This window comes from Taudactylus pleione, unplaced genomic scaffold, assembly GCF_031769625.1.
Source record: "Taudactylus pleione unplaced genomic scaffold, aTauple2 ptg000695l, whole genome shotgun sequence".
Classification (NCBI taxonomy): Eukaryota; Metazoa; Chordata; class Amphibia; order Anura; family Myobatrachidae; genus Taudactylus; species Taudactylus pleione.
In genome coordinates, this window is record NW_028285097.1 from 3,006,764 (window position 1) to 3,026,632 (window position 19,869).

At 42.1% G+C, this 19,869-nt stretch overlaps 1 protein-coding gene across 2 annotated transcripts in view; it reads right to left on the reverse strand.

The window, feature by feature from the left end:
• Positions 1–19,869, reverse strand: part of ADGRB1 (adhesion G protein-coupled receptor B1) — a 335,561-nt gene that overhangs the window by 45,100 nt on the left and 270,592 nt on the right. The window lies entirely within an intron of this gene.

The window sequence follows — 19,869 nt, forward strand, 5'->3', positions numbered from 1 at the left end:
GATACGTACATTTCAGAGGTGAGCGTTGGTGTATTCAATTGGAACGACATAGTAGATGAGGTCGTTTTATAGGAGGCGTGAGGCTGTGGCAATTGAAACGTAATTTCCCCCAGTAAAGCACAATACATGGAGCGAGATGGTAATCTCCACAATTCAGCAAATGTATCAATCAAATGAATCCAGTTGTGCTTCCTGGCTTGGACAAGGGTGAATCTTGCCTGTATTTGGCCAGTGAAACTGACCACTACAGGTCGGCTCATCTATAATGTATGTCACGATGAACCATCAGGGGCTGTTTCAAGTTAAAACTCAATGTACGGGACACACAGCGCAAACATTTCTCAGCCACAAGATCAGTAGAACCAGCTGTTGATGGCCCTCCAGAGGCCATTTCAAGTGGACCCATGGCCTGCAAAGAGTGTTGAGGCTCACATTACGTGGGCTGAGCCAATTGTAGAAACCTATCAATTCACTGGGATTTAGTGACATCAGAGATCTCACCGGCTCCTAGTGGATCGATAGGCTGAGTGCCTCAGTGATGTCACTATTCCTAGTGCACTGATAGCCTGAAATTGAGCCCCCAAATGTCAACTTCCAGTGTGTGCAGATGATGGATCCACTTTAAGACTATCATGGACAGTGAGGTCTGCTCCAGGCAAGGACTCAAACGTTATAAAGTAAGCACGGCTTGGGCTAAATAAATAAGTTTGTTTTGGAGCAAAGCTGGTGAAACACTTCTGTATATATAATTTTTAGGGACAGTTGATGAAGGTTAGATTTGAAATGCTCCTCTTCACTAAATATTATCTTATTCAAGACACAGTATTTAAAAAAAAGATAGCGAGAATTGCATCTGACATCAAAGGAATGGCGCTGTACAACCGATCATTGGGGATAAATATATATATATCCAACCCTCAGCAGTCTAAGGAAAAAAAGGCAATTAGGATAAAATTAATAGGGGAGCACGGCTATTCACAGATATTATTCTCCTGCGTTGCTCCAAACATATACAGGTACATTTAATTCTCTGCAAATGATTTTTTTTCTTTTCATAAAGCTGTACAGCCATAAACCAAACGACACAGAAAATCATATGGTTTTATGAGGTTTTTTTTTTTTTTTTTTCACCAGTAGATAAAGTTAGATTTTTATTTCCCTATAAAACTATTGTATAAGCATTCATAAATAATCAAACGTTAGTGAAAAGGTCATTTTGCTTTAGGCATCGTGTTCCAAGCCTCTCACAGTCTTAAGATCTTGATGATGACGGACTTAATCTAAAAATTTTCAGTGGGATTAAAAAGAAATTTCGCCCAGCGGCAGACATTCCCGGGGAAGAAATCTGCCAGAGTCACCGTTTCTGTCACAAATGAGGTTAATAAAAATGACATACACGTACATGCAGGAACCAAAATAGAAAAATAAATAGGAAGGAAAAGCTGATGGATGGGGAAAGTTGTTAATAACTTAGGCGTTGTGCTTGGACTGTGCCGTAATGCCTGGCGGGACGCTTTCACAGCTAATCCCTTTGATTGTAAATGGTAAACGCTCTGCCGTCCATTATGAGGCAACGTGCTGATCATTAAACAATAAGTATCCAGTTTGTCTTTGAGAGTCTGTGCACGTATCACAATATCTGTATGAGTACAATTATCCCAAACCTCTCTATCATTACAGGGGCGGTTTAACCTTCCCCTTCTCGTTCCTCTCCCAAGGAGTACCCAGGTGTAGAGCATATGGCTTTGTGGGTGCTTAAGCTCCCTAAACACTTGAGCTGCAACTACACATGTCTATGCATGGCATTTTACACTCATATGAGAAGGGAGAGCGCGGGGGAGGGGGGAGGGGCAGCGTGATCACCCCCAAACATTACAACATCGCTGCCTTCCTTTACTCAGGTGTAATAGGACAACAGATACGGGAACCTTTTTTGGTCAGGAGGTGTTGCAATTCTTACGTTCATCCCAACATTGTGCAGAATGCTATGGATGGGTATCGCCCTAAATGTACAGTTGCACCCTGCTTCCTCCTCGATAACCACCAGGTGCTATCGTGTAACAGTAAGGGAATTGAAAATGTATTTATTCATTTCTTATATAGCGCAGCCTATTCCATTGCGCTTTACAATTGGAAACATTAATAGAACAAAACAGGGTAATAACAGACAAGATATATAGGTAGGAAGTAATGGGGGACTGTACATGGCGGCATGGGAAAAGTCTATGGGGGTAAACAACCCCTGTAAATAAATGTAAAGGCCACAAGTGGTCATTTGGTAGATGTTAAGAAGTTACCCATATATTGTTTTTCTTCGATGGGCTAAAACCACCGGGAAACCTAAATAAAACTGCTTAAGAAAATGTTTTGGACCTGCTGGTAAATGTAGTCAGCTAATGTCTTCAACCGGTATGTACTGTATTTATATCGACCAACCCAATGGGAACAAGGAACAAGGTAATTCAGTTCTCACAACTGGCTCGGTGTCACCTGGCCAAACACATTGGGCAGATTGGGCAAATAATGTCTCTGCTGGTAACTCCAATCACCAATCTGTATGAGCGTGCCATCACTGGCCAACCCTACCGATGGGACCAGATGCCACCTTGTTGTTTGAGTTAAGCCCCTAACAATTGGCTCGGTGTCACCTGGCCCACTACATGTCAGGTCACATCGGCTTAAGAACATTTCATATGAGAATTAAAGGGAAATTAATTCAAATAGCAAAAAACGAATGAAGATTTATTACAGCCAGATAATAGACGTGAAAATGACCTGATCTTACTTTACTATTTTCGCATCATATCTGGATTAACATTTCTAAAAATACAGCAGCTGGTGGTCAGAATTCTAATGTATGTACATAAGTTTATAGGAAACTCTGATTTCCATCCATTTGTCATATTAAATTATTACTAAATTGCAATATTTATTACTTTGATTTAATATATGGGAGAATGCACGCCCCAACAGTACGTTATATGGATATTAAGTTACTGAAGCATTCTATGAACACATAACAGCACCGAGCTGTAGCATAACTGCTAATATCCAAGTCACACAAAGATTTGTAATATCCATAATAAAGTACAGTAGTGGGTGCACTATCACTTAGAATGTACAGTATTAGGGTGCTCAATCACTTAGAATGCACAGTAGAGTGTGCACTATCACTTAGAATGCACAGTAGAGTGTGCACTATCACTTAGAATGCACAGTAGAGTGTGCACTATCACTTAGAATGCACAGTAGAGTGTGCACTATCACTTAGAATGCACAGTAGAGTGTGCACTATCACTCAGAATGCACAGTAAAGTGCACTATCACTCAGAATGCACAGTAGAGTGTGCACTATCACTTAGAATGTACAGTATTAGGGTGCTCAATCACTTAGAATGCACAGTAAAGGGTGCACTATTACTTAGAATGCACAGTAGAGTGTGCACTATCACTTAGAATGTACAGTATTAGGGTGCTCAATCACTTAGAATGCACAAGTTTTCCTACAAAATGCTGTGCGATGACATCAGATCTCTCCAGTTATAACAATTTTACAACTATATTATTTACAGGGGTTTGTGTATAAATTAACTTCACTTGTGCATACTACAATAAATCTATAATTAGTTTTTACATTTTTGGATGGTTTCCATTTAAGTGTTTTGTAGTATTACTACTATGTGATGTATATAAAATCATTATGTGATATTACCAAATGCATGAAAATCAAAACAAAATAAAATCTCACCTAGTGACCATACTAATAAAGAGAAAGTCAGAACCAAAACTATTAAAGGGCCTATTTATTAAAGTGGACCTTTTAGGAGAATTTCTGCAATATTTAAGTATAGGGCAATCTGCGACAGTCCTTCATTTTTCAATTGCAGAAACCGTTCCCATTCTATGGGCACTACAAAAATGCCAATTTTACCAAGCTATGGAAAGCTGAGCCTTCGGGAAGATCGGCCCTGGCAGCTCACGCAATTGTAGCATATAGCTTACATTTTCACATCCCTCTCCAGCCGTTCATCCTGGCACACATGGGCAGCCCGGTAGCCACACATGGGCAGCCCGGAAGCCACACATGGGCAGCCCGATAGCCACACATGGGCAGCCCGGAAGCCACACATGGGCAGCCCGATAGCCACACATGGGCAGCCCCGTAGCCACACATGGGCAGCCAGATAGCCACACATGGGCAGCCCGATAGCCACACATGGGCAGCCCGATAGCCACACATGGGCAGCCCGGAAGCCACACATGGGCAGCCAGATAGCCACACATGGGCAGCCCGATAGCCACACATGGGCAGCCCGGAAGCCACACATGGGCAGCCCGATAGCTACACATGGGCAGCCCGATAGCCACACATGGGCAGCCCAGTAGCCACACATGGGCAGCCAGATAGCCACACATGGGCAGCCCGAAAGCCACACATGGGCAGCCCGATAGCCACACATGTGCATTAGAAAAGGTCTGAATAATAATGGAATTACTATCACTTGACTATTTACTCTTCGTCAGGACAGACTGTTATCGGAATACGATGGGGAGGGTGACTAATCGGCCCCTACGACTAATGTGATGTCTAAAACTACAAATAATGATGACAATTTGCTATTTAATCACAAATTAATGTATTCATATATTGAATGCTTTAATTCAATGCTCCTCCTCTTCAGTATTTTAGTTCATTTTCGTGGCCAGTAGGTGTCACTGTTGCTACAGCTGTCTATGAAACCTTGGTTTTCGTGGCCAGTAGGTGTCACTGTTGCTACAGCTGTCTATGAAACCTTGGTCTGCGACTAAAATGTCCTCATCAGACAGGACACTGTCAACACTACAGTAAAACTCAAAGCTCACATTGTTCATATTACATTTATTTGTACACAGCGATGTATTTAATAATAGTTCTCCTCAATATTTCCTGCCCATGCAATATGCACAGCTGATTGGGTGACATTTAAGGGTGTTCGGCACAACTCCCGTGAACTCTGCACACATAACAGACATGAGCTACAGTATGTAACACGCGAGTACAGTCATGCAATGACCAGATACTGGTATGAAGCACAGATCAGACATCAGTAACCGATCCCAGACACAGCTGGGTAATTCAGGCACACGGCCTACGCAAATATAGATTGCTAAACTGCGTGGGGATATTCCCAATAACTCGGTGACATTTGCAGGAAAAATGTTAAGTATCTACCAACAGTATCACCAGGATACAATGGCTCACCTTTACAATGACTGTGGTATTGATGAATGAAATATGGTGTACAGTACCTGGCTAACACACAGTAATCACATATTTTGCGTTATAAACTTACACAAGGTAAAGCGAAGTGAAACACAAGGCGCACTCGAGTTGAAAGCGCGGCAGGGTCCCGCATCTTACATCTTAAGGATTTATGGTGATGGAGTTTAATAGACAATTTTTATGCAAAAAGTGTTGGAAATTCTAGACAGTCTTATAAAACATTTACTGGTCTCTTCACAATTTATGAGGACATTAAAATATACATGTATAAGTCATTTAAAAATGGACCTGCTGACAGCTTGTAAATCAGGCTTGTTTGATTTAGAAGAGAATTACAATATCATTAGTCTTATACTCGGCACTAACTCTACCTTGTTTCATTTCATCATTATGGGGGGGGGATGTAATGGCCTCTCACTTTCCATTGAATTACAGCTCATCGGATGTAATACGGTAACAACACACGCTGAGTGGACACAAGCCCTCAAGAATGAACCTCGCTCGACCACGAGTCACAGCCCCAATTTTTAAAGTGTGAAAGGCAAAATACTCCAAATGTTTTAGACCGAATTGCATCAGAAAGTGTCACCAAACAAAAAAGCAAATACAGCTACTCATATGGCAATGTATGTAATATGTATCTACCTCATATGGCAGAGAATGTAATATACAGCTACTCATATGGCAATGTATGTAATATGTATCTACCTCATATGGCAGAGAATGTAATATACAGCTACTCATATGGCAGTGTATGTAATATCTATCTACCTCATATGGCAGTGTATGTAATATCTATCTACCTCATATGGCAGAGTATGTAATATACAGCTACCTCATATGGCAATGTATGTAATATGTATCTACCTCATATGGCAGAGTATGTAATATACAGCTACTCATATGGCAGTGTATGTAATATCTATCTACCTCATATGGCAGAGTATGTAATATACAGCTACCTCATATGGCAGTGTATGTAATATACAGCTACCTCATATGGCAGTGTATGTAATATACAGCTACCTCATATGGCAGTGTATGTAATATACAGCTACCTCATATGGCAGAGTATGTAATATGCAGCTACTTCATATGGCAGAGTATGTAATATGCAGCTACGTCATATGGCAGCGTATGTAATATACAGCTATCTCATATGGCAGAGAATGTAATATACAGCTACCTCATATGGCAGAGTATGTAATATGTATCTACCTCATATGGCAGTGTATGTAATATGTATCTACCTCATATGGCAGAGAATGTAATATACAGCTACCTCATATGGCAGAGTATGTAATATGCAGCTACCTCATATGGCAGCATATGTAATATGTATCTACCTCATATGGCAGAGTATGTAATATGTATCTACCTCATATGGCAGAGAATGTAATATACAGCTACCTCATATGGCAGAATATGTAATATGCAGCTACCTCATAAGGCAGTGTATGTAATATGTATCTACCTCATATGGCAGAGAATGTAATATGCAGCTACCTCATATGGCAGCGTATGTAATATGCAGCTACCTCATATGGCAGCGTATTTAATATACAGCTATCTTGTATGGCAGTGTATGTAATATGCAGCTACCTCATATGGCAGTGTATGTAATATACAGCTACCTCATATGGCAGCATATGTAATATGCAGCTACCTCATATGGCAATGTATGTAATATGTATCTACCTCATATGGCAGAGTATGTAATATACAGCTACCTCATATGGCAGCGTATGTAATATGCAGCTACCTCGTATGGCAGTGTATTTAATATACAGCTATCTTGTATGGCAGTGTATGTAATATGCAGCTACCTCATATGGCAGTGTATGTAATATACAGCTACCTCATATGGCAATGTATGTAATATGTATCTACCTCATATGGCAGAGTATGTAATATGCAGCTACCTCGTATGGCAGCGAATGTAATATGCAGATACCTCGTATGGCAGCGTATGTTATATGCAGCTACCTCGTATGGCAGCGTATGTAATATGCAGCTATCTCATATGGCAGTGTATGTAATATGCAGCTACCTCGTATGGCAGCGTATGTAATATACAGCTATCTCATATGGCAGAGTATGTAATATGCAGCTATCTCATATGGCAGTGTATGTAATATGCAGCTACCTCACATGGCAGCGAATGTAATATACAGCTACCTCGTATGGCAGCGTATGTAATATGCAGCTACCTCGTATGACAGCGTATGTCATATGCAGCAACCTCGTATGGCAGCATATGTAATATGCAGCTATCTCATATGGCAGAGTATGCAATATGCAGCTACCTCATATAGCAGCATAAGTAATATGCAGCTACCTCATATGGCAGCGTATGTAATATGCAGCTACCTCATATGGCAGGATATGTAATATACAGCTACCTCGTATGGCAGCGTATGTAATATGCAGCTACCTCATATGGCAGGATATGTAATATACAGCTACCTTATATGACATTGTATGTAATATGCAGCTACCTCATATGGCAGCATATGTAATATACAGCTACCTCATATGGCAGAGTATGTAATATGCGGCTACCTCATATGGCAGCGTATGTAATATGTATCTACCTCATATAGCAGAGTATGTAATATGCAGCTACCTCATATGGCAGCGTATGTAATATGCAGCTACCTCATATGGTAATGTATGTAAGATCTATCTACCTCATATGGCAGAGTATGTAATATACAGCTGCCTCATAGGACAGAGTATGTAATATACAGTTACCTCATATGGCAGAGTATGTAATATGCAGCTACTTCATATGGCAGAGTATGTAATATGCAGCTAAGTCATATGGCAGCGTATGTAATATACAGCTATCTCATATGGCAGCGTTTGTAATATGCAGCTACCTCATATGGCAGTGTATGTAATATACAGCTATCTCAAATGGCAGAGTATGTAATATACAGCTACCTCATATGGCAGAGAATGTAATATACAGCTACCTCATATGGCAGAGAATGTAATATACAGCTACCTCATATGGCAGAGTATGTAATAAGTATCTACCTCATATAGCAATGTATGTAATATGCAGCTACCTCATATGACAGCGTATGTAATATGTATCTACATCATATGGCAGTGTATGTAATATGTATCTACCTCATATGGCAGAGAATGTAATATATAGCTACCTCATATGGCAGAGTATGTAATATGCAGCTACCTCATATGGCAGTGTATGTAATATGTATCTACCTCATATGGCAGAGTATGTAATATGTATCTACCTCATATGGCAGAGAATGTAATATACAGCTACCTCATATGGCAGAGTATGTAATATGTAGCTACCTCATATGGCAGAGTATGTAATATGCAGCTACATCATATGGCAGTGTATGTAATATGTATCTAACTCATATGGCAGTGTATGTAATATGTATCTACCTCATATGGCAGAGAATGTAATATACAGCTACCTCATATGGCAGAGTATGTAATATGCAGCTACCTCATATGGCAGCATATGTAATATGTATCTACCTCATATGGCAGAGTATGTAATATGTATCTACTTCATATGGCAGAGAATGTAATATAAATCTACCTCATATGGCAGAGTATGTAATATGCAGCTAACTCATAAGGCAGTGTATGTAATATGTATCTACCTCATATGGCAGAGAATGTAATATGCAGCTACCTCATATGGCAGCGTATGTAATATGCAGCTACCTTGTATGGCAGCGTATTTAATATACAGCTATCTTGTATGGCAGTGTATGTAATATGCAGCTACCTCATATGGCAGTGTATGTAATATACAGCTACCTCATATGGCAGCATATGTAATATGCAGCTACCTAATATGGCAATGTATGTAATATGTATCTACCTCATGTGGCAGAGTATGTAATATACAGCTACCTCATATGGCAGCGTATGTAATATGCAGCTACCTCGTATGGCAGCGTATTTAATATACAGCTATCTTGTATGGTAGTGTATGTAATATGCAGCTACCTCATATGGCAGTGTATGTAATATACAGCTACCTCATATGGCAGTGTATGTAATATGTATCTACCTCATATGGCAGAGTATGTAATATACAGCTTCCTCATATGGCAGCGTATGTAATATGCAGCTACCTCGTATGGCAGCGAATGTAATATGCAGATACCTCGTATGGCAGCGTATGTTATATGCAGCTACCTCGTATGGCAGCGTATGTAATATACAGCTATCTCATATGGCAGAGTATGTAATATGCAGCTACCTCATATGGCAGTGTATGTAATATGCAGCTACCTCACATGGCAGCGAATGTAATATACAGCTACCTCGTATGGCAGCGTATGTAATATGCAGCTACCTCGTTTGACAGCGTATGTCATATGCAGCAACCTCGTATGGCAGCATATGTAATATGCAGCTATCTCATATGGCAGAGTATGCAATATGCAGCTACCTCGTATAGCAGCATAAGTAATATGCAGCTACCTCGTATGGCAGCGTATGTAATATGCAGCTACCTCATAGGGCAGGATATGTAATATACAGCTACCTCGTATGGCAGCGTATGTAATATGCAGCTACCTCATATGGCAGGATATGTAATATACAGCTACGATATATGACATTGTATGTAATATGCAGCTACCTCATATGGCAGCATATGTAATAAACAGCTACCTCATATGGCAGAGTATGTAATATGCGGCTACCTCATATGGCAGCGTATGTAATATGTATCTACCTCATATAGCAGAGTATGTAATATGCAGCTACCTCATATGGCAGCGTATGTAATATGCAGCTACCTCATATGGTAATGTATGTAAGATCTATCTACCTCATATGGCAGAGTATGTAATATACAGCTGCCTCATAGGACAGAGTATGTAATATACAGCTACCTCATATGGCAGAGTATGTAATATGCAGCTACTTCATATGGCAGAGTATGTAATATGCAGCTACGTCATATGGCAGCGTATGTAATATACAGCTATCTCATATGGCAGCGTTTGTAATATGCAGCTACCTCATATGGCAGTGTATGTAATATACAGCTATCTCATATGGCAGAGTATGTAATATACAGCTATCTCATATGGCAGAGTATGTAATATACAGCTACCTCATATGGCAGAGAATGTAATATACAGCTACTTCATATGGCAGAGAATGTAATATACAGCTACCTCATATGGCAGAGTATGTAATATGTATCTACCTCATATAGCAATGTATGTAATATGCAGCTACCTCATATGGCAGCATATGTAATATGTATCTACCTCATATAGCAGAGAATGTAATATACAGCTACCTCACAAGGCAGAGTATGTAATATGCAGCTACCTCATATGGCAATGTATGTGATATGTATCTACCTCATATGGCAAAGAACATAATATACAGCTACCTCATACAGCAGAGTATGTAATATGCAGCTACCTCATATGGCAGCGTATGTAATATGCAGCTACCTCATATGATAGCATATGTAATATGCAGCTACCTCATATGGCAATGTATGTAATATGTAACTACCTCATATGGCAGAGTATGCAATATACAGCTACCTCATAGGGCAGAGTATGTAATATGCAGCTACCTCATATGGTAGTGTATGTAATATACAGCTACCTCATATGGTAGTGTATGTAATATACAGCTACCTCATATGGCAGCGTATGTAATATGCAGCTACCTCGTATGGCAGCGTATTTAATATACAGCTATCTCGTATGGCAGTGTATGTAATATGCAGCTACCTCATATGGCAGCGTATGTAATATGCAGCTACCTTGTATGGCAGCGTATTTAATATACAGCTATCTCGTATGGCAGTGTATGTAATATGCAGCTACCTCATATGGCAGTGTATGTAATATACAGCTATCTCATATGGCAGAGTATGTAATATGCAGCTACCTCGTATGATTGCAAATGTAATATGCAGGTACCTCGTATGGCAGCGTATGTTTTATGCAGCTAGCTCATATGGCAGCGTATGTAATATGCAGCTATCTCATATGGTAGTGTATGTAATATGCAGCTACCTCGTATGGCAGCATATGTAATATACAGCTATCTCATATGGCAGAGTATTTAATATGCAGCTACCTCATGTGGCAGTGTATGTAATATACAGCTATCTCATATGGCAGAGTATGTAATATGCAGCTACCTCGTATGGCAGCGAATGTAATATACAGCTACCTCATATTGCAGCGTATGTAATATGCAGCTATCTCATATGGTAGCGTATGTAATATGCAGATACCTCTTATGGCAGCGAATGTAATATGCAGATACCTCGTATGGCAGCGTATGTTATATGCAGCTACCTCATATGGCAGTGTATGTAATATACAGCTATCTCATATGGCAGAGTATGTAATATGCAGATACCTCGTATGGCAGCGAATGTAATATACAGCTACCTCATATTGCAGCGTATGTAATATGCAGCTATCTCATATGGTAGCGTATGTAATATGCAGCTACCTCGTGTGGCAGGATATGTAAAAAAAAAATTTAATAATTGAAAACAAATAATCATATATTGCCCTCCCCCCATATTCTAAATCCAACACTAGTGCTTCAGCCTAGGCTGCCACTGGAAAAGTCTTGTGACAAAGAGTGTGGGGTCCCCCGGATCTATATCACCAGCACTAGGTAATATCAGCCAGTGCTGGTGACACTAGAGCGTTGGACGCTTAGGTCTACCTGCCTTTTGGGTCTATGTACTAAGGCCCTGATTCAGAGCCGCTCGCACTGACCAGGGCCCTCCTCCAGGGCCCTCCTCCATTAAAATGGAGCGTCCTCCTGGACGCTCGTATAGCTGTGGGTGACCACCCACAGCATATACGAGCATCCAAAAAAGATGATCGCGATGGTCTTGACCATCGCGACCATCGGACTTGCGAGGGAAACCCTGCGGTCGGGTTTTCCAGCCACAAGCCCTGGAGTGATTTTGGCTATATCAGAGCCAAAATCACTCCCACTGACATCACTAGTGGCCGCCACGCCCCCGGCACGCCCACCAAAGGGGGTGTGCTGTCAGTCACCATCGACAGCACGCCCCCTTTGGTGCTAGACCCGGAGCGACAGTTTGGCTGTCGCAGTCCGGGTCTCGCCCATGCGCACGACAGAGCTCCCGTCGTCGTGCGCATGCGCAGTGGGGATCATCGACCCACTTGCGAGCGTACTGCCGCTTGCAAGTGGGTCTGAATGACTCCCTAAATCTTGGACAGAGAGAAAGTACCAACCAATCAGCTCCTAACTGTCATTTTTCAAACACAGCCTGTAATGTGGTTGGTAATTTATCTCTGTCTAAGGATTAGTACATAGAGCCATTAGTGCCAATCAGCTTTGGCTGGTAATGCTTAGCAATGCTAATGGAGAATGACAGGGCTTTGTGTCCTGGGGGGATCAGGTATGGCAACAACACGCTGATAGCACTAGTGCGTATCCTAACACCCCTGCCTGTTTGGTGTATGGGTGATATTAATGGTTAAATATAGGAAACATATTTGAATTTGCAGAATGGTAATGCCGAGGGCTAGTAATGGAAATTCTGGAGAGACCTCATGCTCCTTATCACCCTGATTTAATCAATACCAGCCTAGGCTGATGTGCTGGTGCTGGTTTGGGGAGGGGGTGCTGGTTTGGGGAGGGGGGAAGGTATTCCAGGCTCCTTTTTATTTTACTGCTTACTGCGATTTTATGCTAGTGCCGCTACAAACTGTTTCCCTTGTGTATATTCATGCGTCTGACTGTGCAAGGCCTGAGACGCTCGCTGTCAGCATCTGTACATGCATTATTACCACCTATACGCATCATTAGATGCACCATTGATACGTGCGCCAGTCCTATGGCCTCCTATGTAAGTCCTCGTGCATCCGTGTAGGCAACCACTTTCACCAACACGCTGGCGACACTCCCATACATCGCCCATAAGACGGACCATCCTGTGCATGCGCTAAGACGCCTCCCTGTCACTGCCCAGAAACGCCTGCCACATTTCCACTACACGTGCGCCCAAAATTCCAACTGCAACTCTGTGTGGACCCAATCGGGGCACATACCCGGTGCCACTTATATGAATGCGCACTAGCAAAGAACCACTGTACTGCGTCAGGTAAAATGCTCCACAAGGTCCACGTTGGCGAAGTTACAGTGAAGGAGACGGCAAAGTTAATTGTGATACTTCCTGACATCATGTCACAATGCAAACTATAGCAATTGTGCGGGAAACATTTTAGGAGATAGTGTCGATCCCGTGTTAGATAACAGCAGGTAATGGACTATTGCTGCCACATAAACGCTAGAGCGCAGCTAAACAAAACACATTTTCCCTTCAAACCTGCAATTTCATTGCCATTTTCTCTAACACGTCCATTCTGAAGCAGGAATTGTGGCCGAGAAATGATTGAAGCCTTTCAGAGCCACTCTCCAGAAAGAGAACGTACTCAGGGACCTTTTGCTGAGCAGAGCGCACGCTCTGAATGAGGGCCGGTCTCCATTTTCATGGAGCGTCCTCCTGGACGCTCGTATAGCTGTGGGTCACCACCCACAGGCTATACGAGCGTGCATTGTGATGGTCGCGATGGTCGAGACCATCGCGACCATCGAATTTGCGAGCCGGAGCCTGCGGTTGAGGTTTTCAACCGCAAGCTCCGGAGTGATTTTGGCTCTATCAGAGCCAAAATCACTCCCACTGACATCACTAGTGATGTCAGTGGGCCGGCTTCTGACGGGAGGCGTTCCCGTGGGAACACCCCCGTCAGGGAGGCACGCCCCCGGCACGCCCACCAAAGGGGGCGTGCTGTCAATCAACATTGACAGCACGCCCCCTTTGATCGGACACAACGAGCGAAGGACTTTCCTCCGTTGTGCGCATGCTCAGTGCATAACATCGACCCACTTGCGAGCGGACAGCCGCTCGCGAGTGGGTCTGAATCAGGCCCTTTATCTTTCCTCTAGAATCAATGGGACAATCATCGAGTAATAGTTTCCTAAAGTACCAACAGCTAGCGCTACTACACAAAGATGGCAGCTACATGGCCGATTATAAAAAGAGGGTTAAATAATCGACTATTCAGTGGGTCTCTGCCTTAATTTAAAATACATTGTAAATGTATGTTTTGCAGAGTGCACCGATATTGTTGCAGGAAAGTGAATAGTTAATATTAACTATATCATCCAGTGGGGTCTGCCAGACCCTAGACAGCTGTCTTTACTAATTGACTTGATACATCTCACCTGAAATCTTCATCTCACAAGTAATTAGGTTAGAAAGTTTCTATAAAAGCTTTAGTAACTATAAATATATAAACAGCAAAACAGTTGCTATCGGCGCTATGAATATTAGAGAGGAGCGGGTCCGGTTCTCCGAGAACCGGACCCACCTGAACTTCATGTTCCATGATGAGATCAGAGTCCGGCTCGGCTTTTCCAGCCTGATACAGATCCGAAAACGAGGCAAAACGTCATCCTCCCGCTGTCAGATTCTCGCAGGTTTTGGATTATACGAAGGTCCCCGCAATCGGCGGCATTTTCACTCCAGCTGTGGAGATAGAAGCTAGCAGATTTGTAGTCATTGTCAGTCACTCAGTGTGTGTGTCCAGTCGGGGTCTTGGGCTGAAGGCTGCTGCTGTGTTGTCCATAAAGGGGCTTAGACTGCAGTATATAAAGGAGGGCTTCCTTCAGTGGGTGCTGCAGCCGCTGTGTCACTTGTCCTAACTGTGGCTGCTGCTGTGTTATTGTCCCGTCCATCAGGCTAGGGCTGCAGTCTATAAAGGGGTGCTGTGTTGTCAAGGGGAGGTGCTCTGTCAATTAGGGGTGCTCTTCCCCAGTGTAAAAAAAATAAAAGTGCTTATTTTCTCTCTTTCTTTATTTTTGTGTTGGCGCGATAGCGATAGCTGCGTTATTATTTTTCGGTGACACTGCTGCAGTTTATCGTCCACGTATTTGTAACTCTGCAGGTGGTCTGTCCACACTTGGCAGGGGTGCTTTGTTGTCCATAAAGAAGGGGTGCTGTCTGTGTTGTTCATCAAGGGGCTGCTGCATCATTCAGGGGTGCTCTTCCCCAGTGTAAAGAAAAAAAGTGTTGTTTTTTGTGTGTGTGTGCGTTAGCCACTTAACTGCGCTATTATTGTTTGGTGACACTGCCGGCCAGACCGCAGCTTATTGTCCACATGACATTGTCCAGGATGAGCAGGATATTTGTGTAGCTGACGCTAATGAGGACGTTGTTGATGAGGATGTTGTTTGTGTAAATTAGGCACCAGTGGAAGAAATAGTCATTGCCCATGATAGGAAAAGCCCATTATCATGCCTGGGCACAAGACAAAAAAATCCACTTATTATGTGTGGAATTATTTCTACCCAAATCCGGACAACAATTGTCAAGTCATCTGATCCCTTTGTAAAGCCAGAGAATGTAGAGGTAGGAACCTTAACCATCTCCTCCCTGTTACATCATCTGCAATGCATCCATCCAAAAAGTTTTTGTGTTTTGTGTTGACTCATCTGCATCACCAGTTGATCTTTTGGGAAAGTTTAGTTTTCTCTCGGCAGATGCACTTGCTGGAGAAACTGAAGGAGAAGCCATCGCTGCATCACGTTTCACTTGAGCTGACAATTTGCTTACCAGCAGCTCTTTGCATCTCTTCAGATCTGTGTCCATTGGGAAGAAAGACACAACGTATGACTTAAACCTTGTATCTTAAATCTTGCGTTTACTCTGTTCAGCTTGTCCACATATCTGTGGTTAAGTGGAGTCCACTAATTAAGTTTTTTTAATGTCCCTGTACAGGTTGGGAATTGCTTTTCTAGTGAAGTAGAATCTTGATGGGATTTGATAGTGGGGGTCACAGGACCTTAATTAACTGTCTAAAACCTACTGCATTATTGGCAGATATTGGACACACATCTAATACCAGCAAAGATGTTATGGCGTCAGTTATCCGTTATGTAACTGGGTGACTGCTGTCATACTTGCTCCCCCTTGCAAAGGATTGTTTAACAGTCAATTGTTTTTAAAGTACTACTAGTAGTCTACCTGATCCCCTACTGGGATGAAAATCCACTCCATAGCAGCAGCAGGTATAGTGCTCAAGGATTCTTCTGGGGCAAGCACTGATGTGAATGATTTGAATATTTTTGTAAATGCCTTCCCTCCTCCCCTCCCCTCATAAATTTTCTTCGGGAATCAAAAAATTAAATAAAATTTACTACTAATCAAATCTTCCTTTCCCTGCCTTCAACTACAAACATACTTCAAATCCCTCAGGCCTCTTAAATAATAAAAACATTTGTTTCCTGATGTGCCTTGTTGGAAGTTGAACTTCCACTGCTTCTGCAATCTTTGTCATGCGGTTGCTGAATGCCAAAAATGTCCAGAAATGTTTATGGCCACAGACAGCATCTCCTGCATGCCCCTTTAATTTTAAAGAAATATTCTGAACCACCAAGTTGATTTTGTGAGCAAAATATGGGACATATTTTTCATCCATGCTCTCCCCTCCTCCCTAGTAAATTTGCTTTGGAATAAAAAAATTATATTAAATTTACTACCAATCAACCCTTCCTGTCCCTGTCTTCAACTACATACATACTCCAACTCCCTCAGGCCTCTTGATTAACGAAAACATATGTTTCCTTATGTGCCATATTGGAAGTTGAACTGCCACGTGTTTGTGCCACACATTGCTTCCACTCAGCTTAGTCAGCCATCTAGCTTGATGCAAGTTTTGGGCTTAAACCGGATGAAAGCAATCTTGTGAGCTGTGAGGTGCTCAAAATTGACTTGGAATGAGTCGAAATTAATGTTATTGAGGTTAATAATACTGTTGGAACAATAAAAAACAACAAATGATGTGATTTTAGCAGTTTTTATCAATTTTAAAAAAAAAATACAGATCCAAAACCAAAACACGCAAGGGGCGGTTTTGGCAAAACCAAATCCAGATCCAAAACACGAGGAGATACAGATCCGAAACCAAAACACAGGGGTCGGCGCACATCCCTAATACATTGATATATATATATATATATATATATCTCAATCATTTGATATCAAGTGAATATACACAATATATATACATATATATATATATATATATATATATATCATACTGACTCACAAAAATGCAAAACACGACCAGTGCTGTCGCTATGAACATTAACAACAGAGTCAGTAAAATAAATTGAGAAACAAGGCTACAATAGTTACTGTAATTCACTCCGCTCAGTGAAACACAAATATCCGACATCACCATTCCAGCATCTGTCATTCTGGACTAAAAGACACCAGATATATTTAGTTATAATCCCTGCAGACAGAGAATAAACAATAAAAGTAATCATGTACAGAACAGATAAGCCCGGACATACAGAGAGATGGGAAAAAAAATCACAGAAAACATTAAAACATTGGGTAGGGGGTCAAAACCAATAAATGAATAATCCCAGTCTCAGTGGGACAGATGAGATCTGCAGCACTCGGGCTATTTTGTGAGATCAGGGCCGGAGCATTCAAGCTGTTATTTGAGGTCAGGGCCGGAGCATTCAAGCTGTTATGTGAGGTCAGGGCCGGAGCATTCAAGCTGTTATGTGAGGTCAGGGCCGGAGCACTCGGGCTGTTATGTGAGGTCAGGGCCAAAGCACTCGGACTGTTATGTGAGATCAGGGCCGGAGCACTCGGGCTGTTATGTGAGATCAGGGCCGGAGCGCTCGAGCTGTTATGTGAGGTCAGGGCCGGAGCACTCAGGCTGTTATGCGAGATCAGGGCCGGAGCACTCGGGCTGTTATGTGAGGTCAGGGCCGGAGCACTCGAGCTGTTGTGTGAGGTCAGGGCCGGAGCACTCGGGCTGTTATGTGAGGTCACCGCTGGAGCACTCAGGCTGTTATGTGAGGTCAGGGCCGGAGCACTCAAGCTGTTATGTGAGGTCGGGGCTGGTAAATTTGGTGGTCACATTGCAAATGACAAAATCTTTTTGCAATCTCCTCTTTTTGCCTCGTAAGCAAAATAACCATTTCTAAAACTAAAAACGATGTATAAAAGCCATTATGCGGGCAACATAAAAAAAATGTAAATAATTTAACAGCATGATTTGGAGTGTAGTTCTAGTAAACACAATGCAAAGCAGAAATAAGTTCAAGGGCAGCTCTCACAATACTCGCAGTGGAGGCAGCCATTGGCCTATTATTTCACTAAGATGGCTGTCTGGTGATCAGTCCGCTGCGTATATTCTGGGTGCCCATTTCCAGCTCAGGCCCTGCTTCAATTGCCTTTCTACCCCCTGCTTTTTCCCTAGTGTAGTAGGTGACATCTTATCAGTGTGGCACTGAACTATGACATTAAAGCCTAGCGCCACATCCCTCGCCCACTACAAACATGGAGCAGCAGATTCGCAGGTAAGTAGCTTCCTACTGTTTCCCCTCCGTGTTGGCAGTTACTGCTCAGTACACCCTGGAACCTGAGGCTCGCCTTGGGTAGTGCCGCTGGTCTTAGCGATGTCACTAGTCTTGAGATAGGCTGAACAATATAAAATGGCCGCTTTTGCTGCATGTAGACAGGTGCACTTTAAGCATCTTCATCCTATTCCAGATACCCAGAGAAATTAATAAGTAGGCTCGTGAATAACAACTGCAGCCTGAATGCATATCATGCAATGGTGATTTCATGATACATACAGCTGCAATCTATTAAGTCAAAGTCTTAGGATGCTAAGGCGGAATATTTGTTGGACATTTGGAAAGGTGCCGATTGTCAGAGGTGTCGCCCAAAGGTCTTTGCAGTTGTCCAGAGAACAGCGCAGCTGGGAAAAGCAGCATCCTGACAATCTCATACATCCACCTGCCCAAACAACATCCATCTAGGTATAAAACGTTGGACTTGCAATGTGACTTTGTGACTATGGAATAACAGGAACGCATTGTGTTCTATCCACGTCCCGGTTCCGTGTTCCCTATCACTGTCAGGGTTTGCACATTACAGATCAGATCCCTGGATTAGATTTCAGTTGCCTCCACTGCAGAGATTTGAACTCTCCCTCGATGCAAGTCCCCAAATCCTATCCAGGCTCCCGCTGCAAATCCGTACGGACCGCGTCTACAATAAGTGTCCTTTCACATGTCCACAGAAGGACGCTTATTCAGCACAAATTTGGGTGTTACACGTAAGCGTGTAGAATGAATATATATTTTTATATAAGGAATGACGAAACGCAAAAATCTTACTTTTACAAGGGGTTAAAAAAAAAAAATCCGCATTTGCCGTTATGTGGGGTTGTTTGCACACCATATAAATGTACATGGCTTACAATGCACAGAATTCAATAGCTAAACATGTCAATGCATATACATATATGGCAATGCTTCAGCAGGTAAGGGAATCAAAATATATATATATATATATATATATATATATATATTTATATTAGGGATGTGCAGGCTCGGTTTTACTCGGATTTACTCGGTTCTTTACCGCATATATACATACATATATACATACATATTCTCATATTCTGTGCATAGGCATAGTACTTTATCAGCTGCTCAACCTACAAATTACTTTTCTGTTCCTCACAAGCAGACGTGACGTT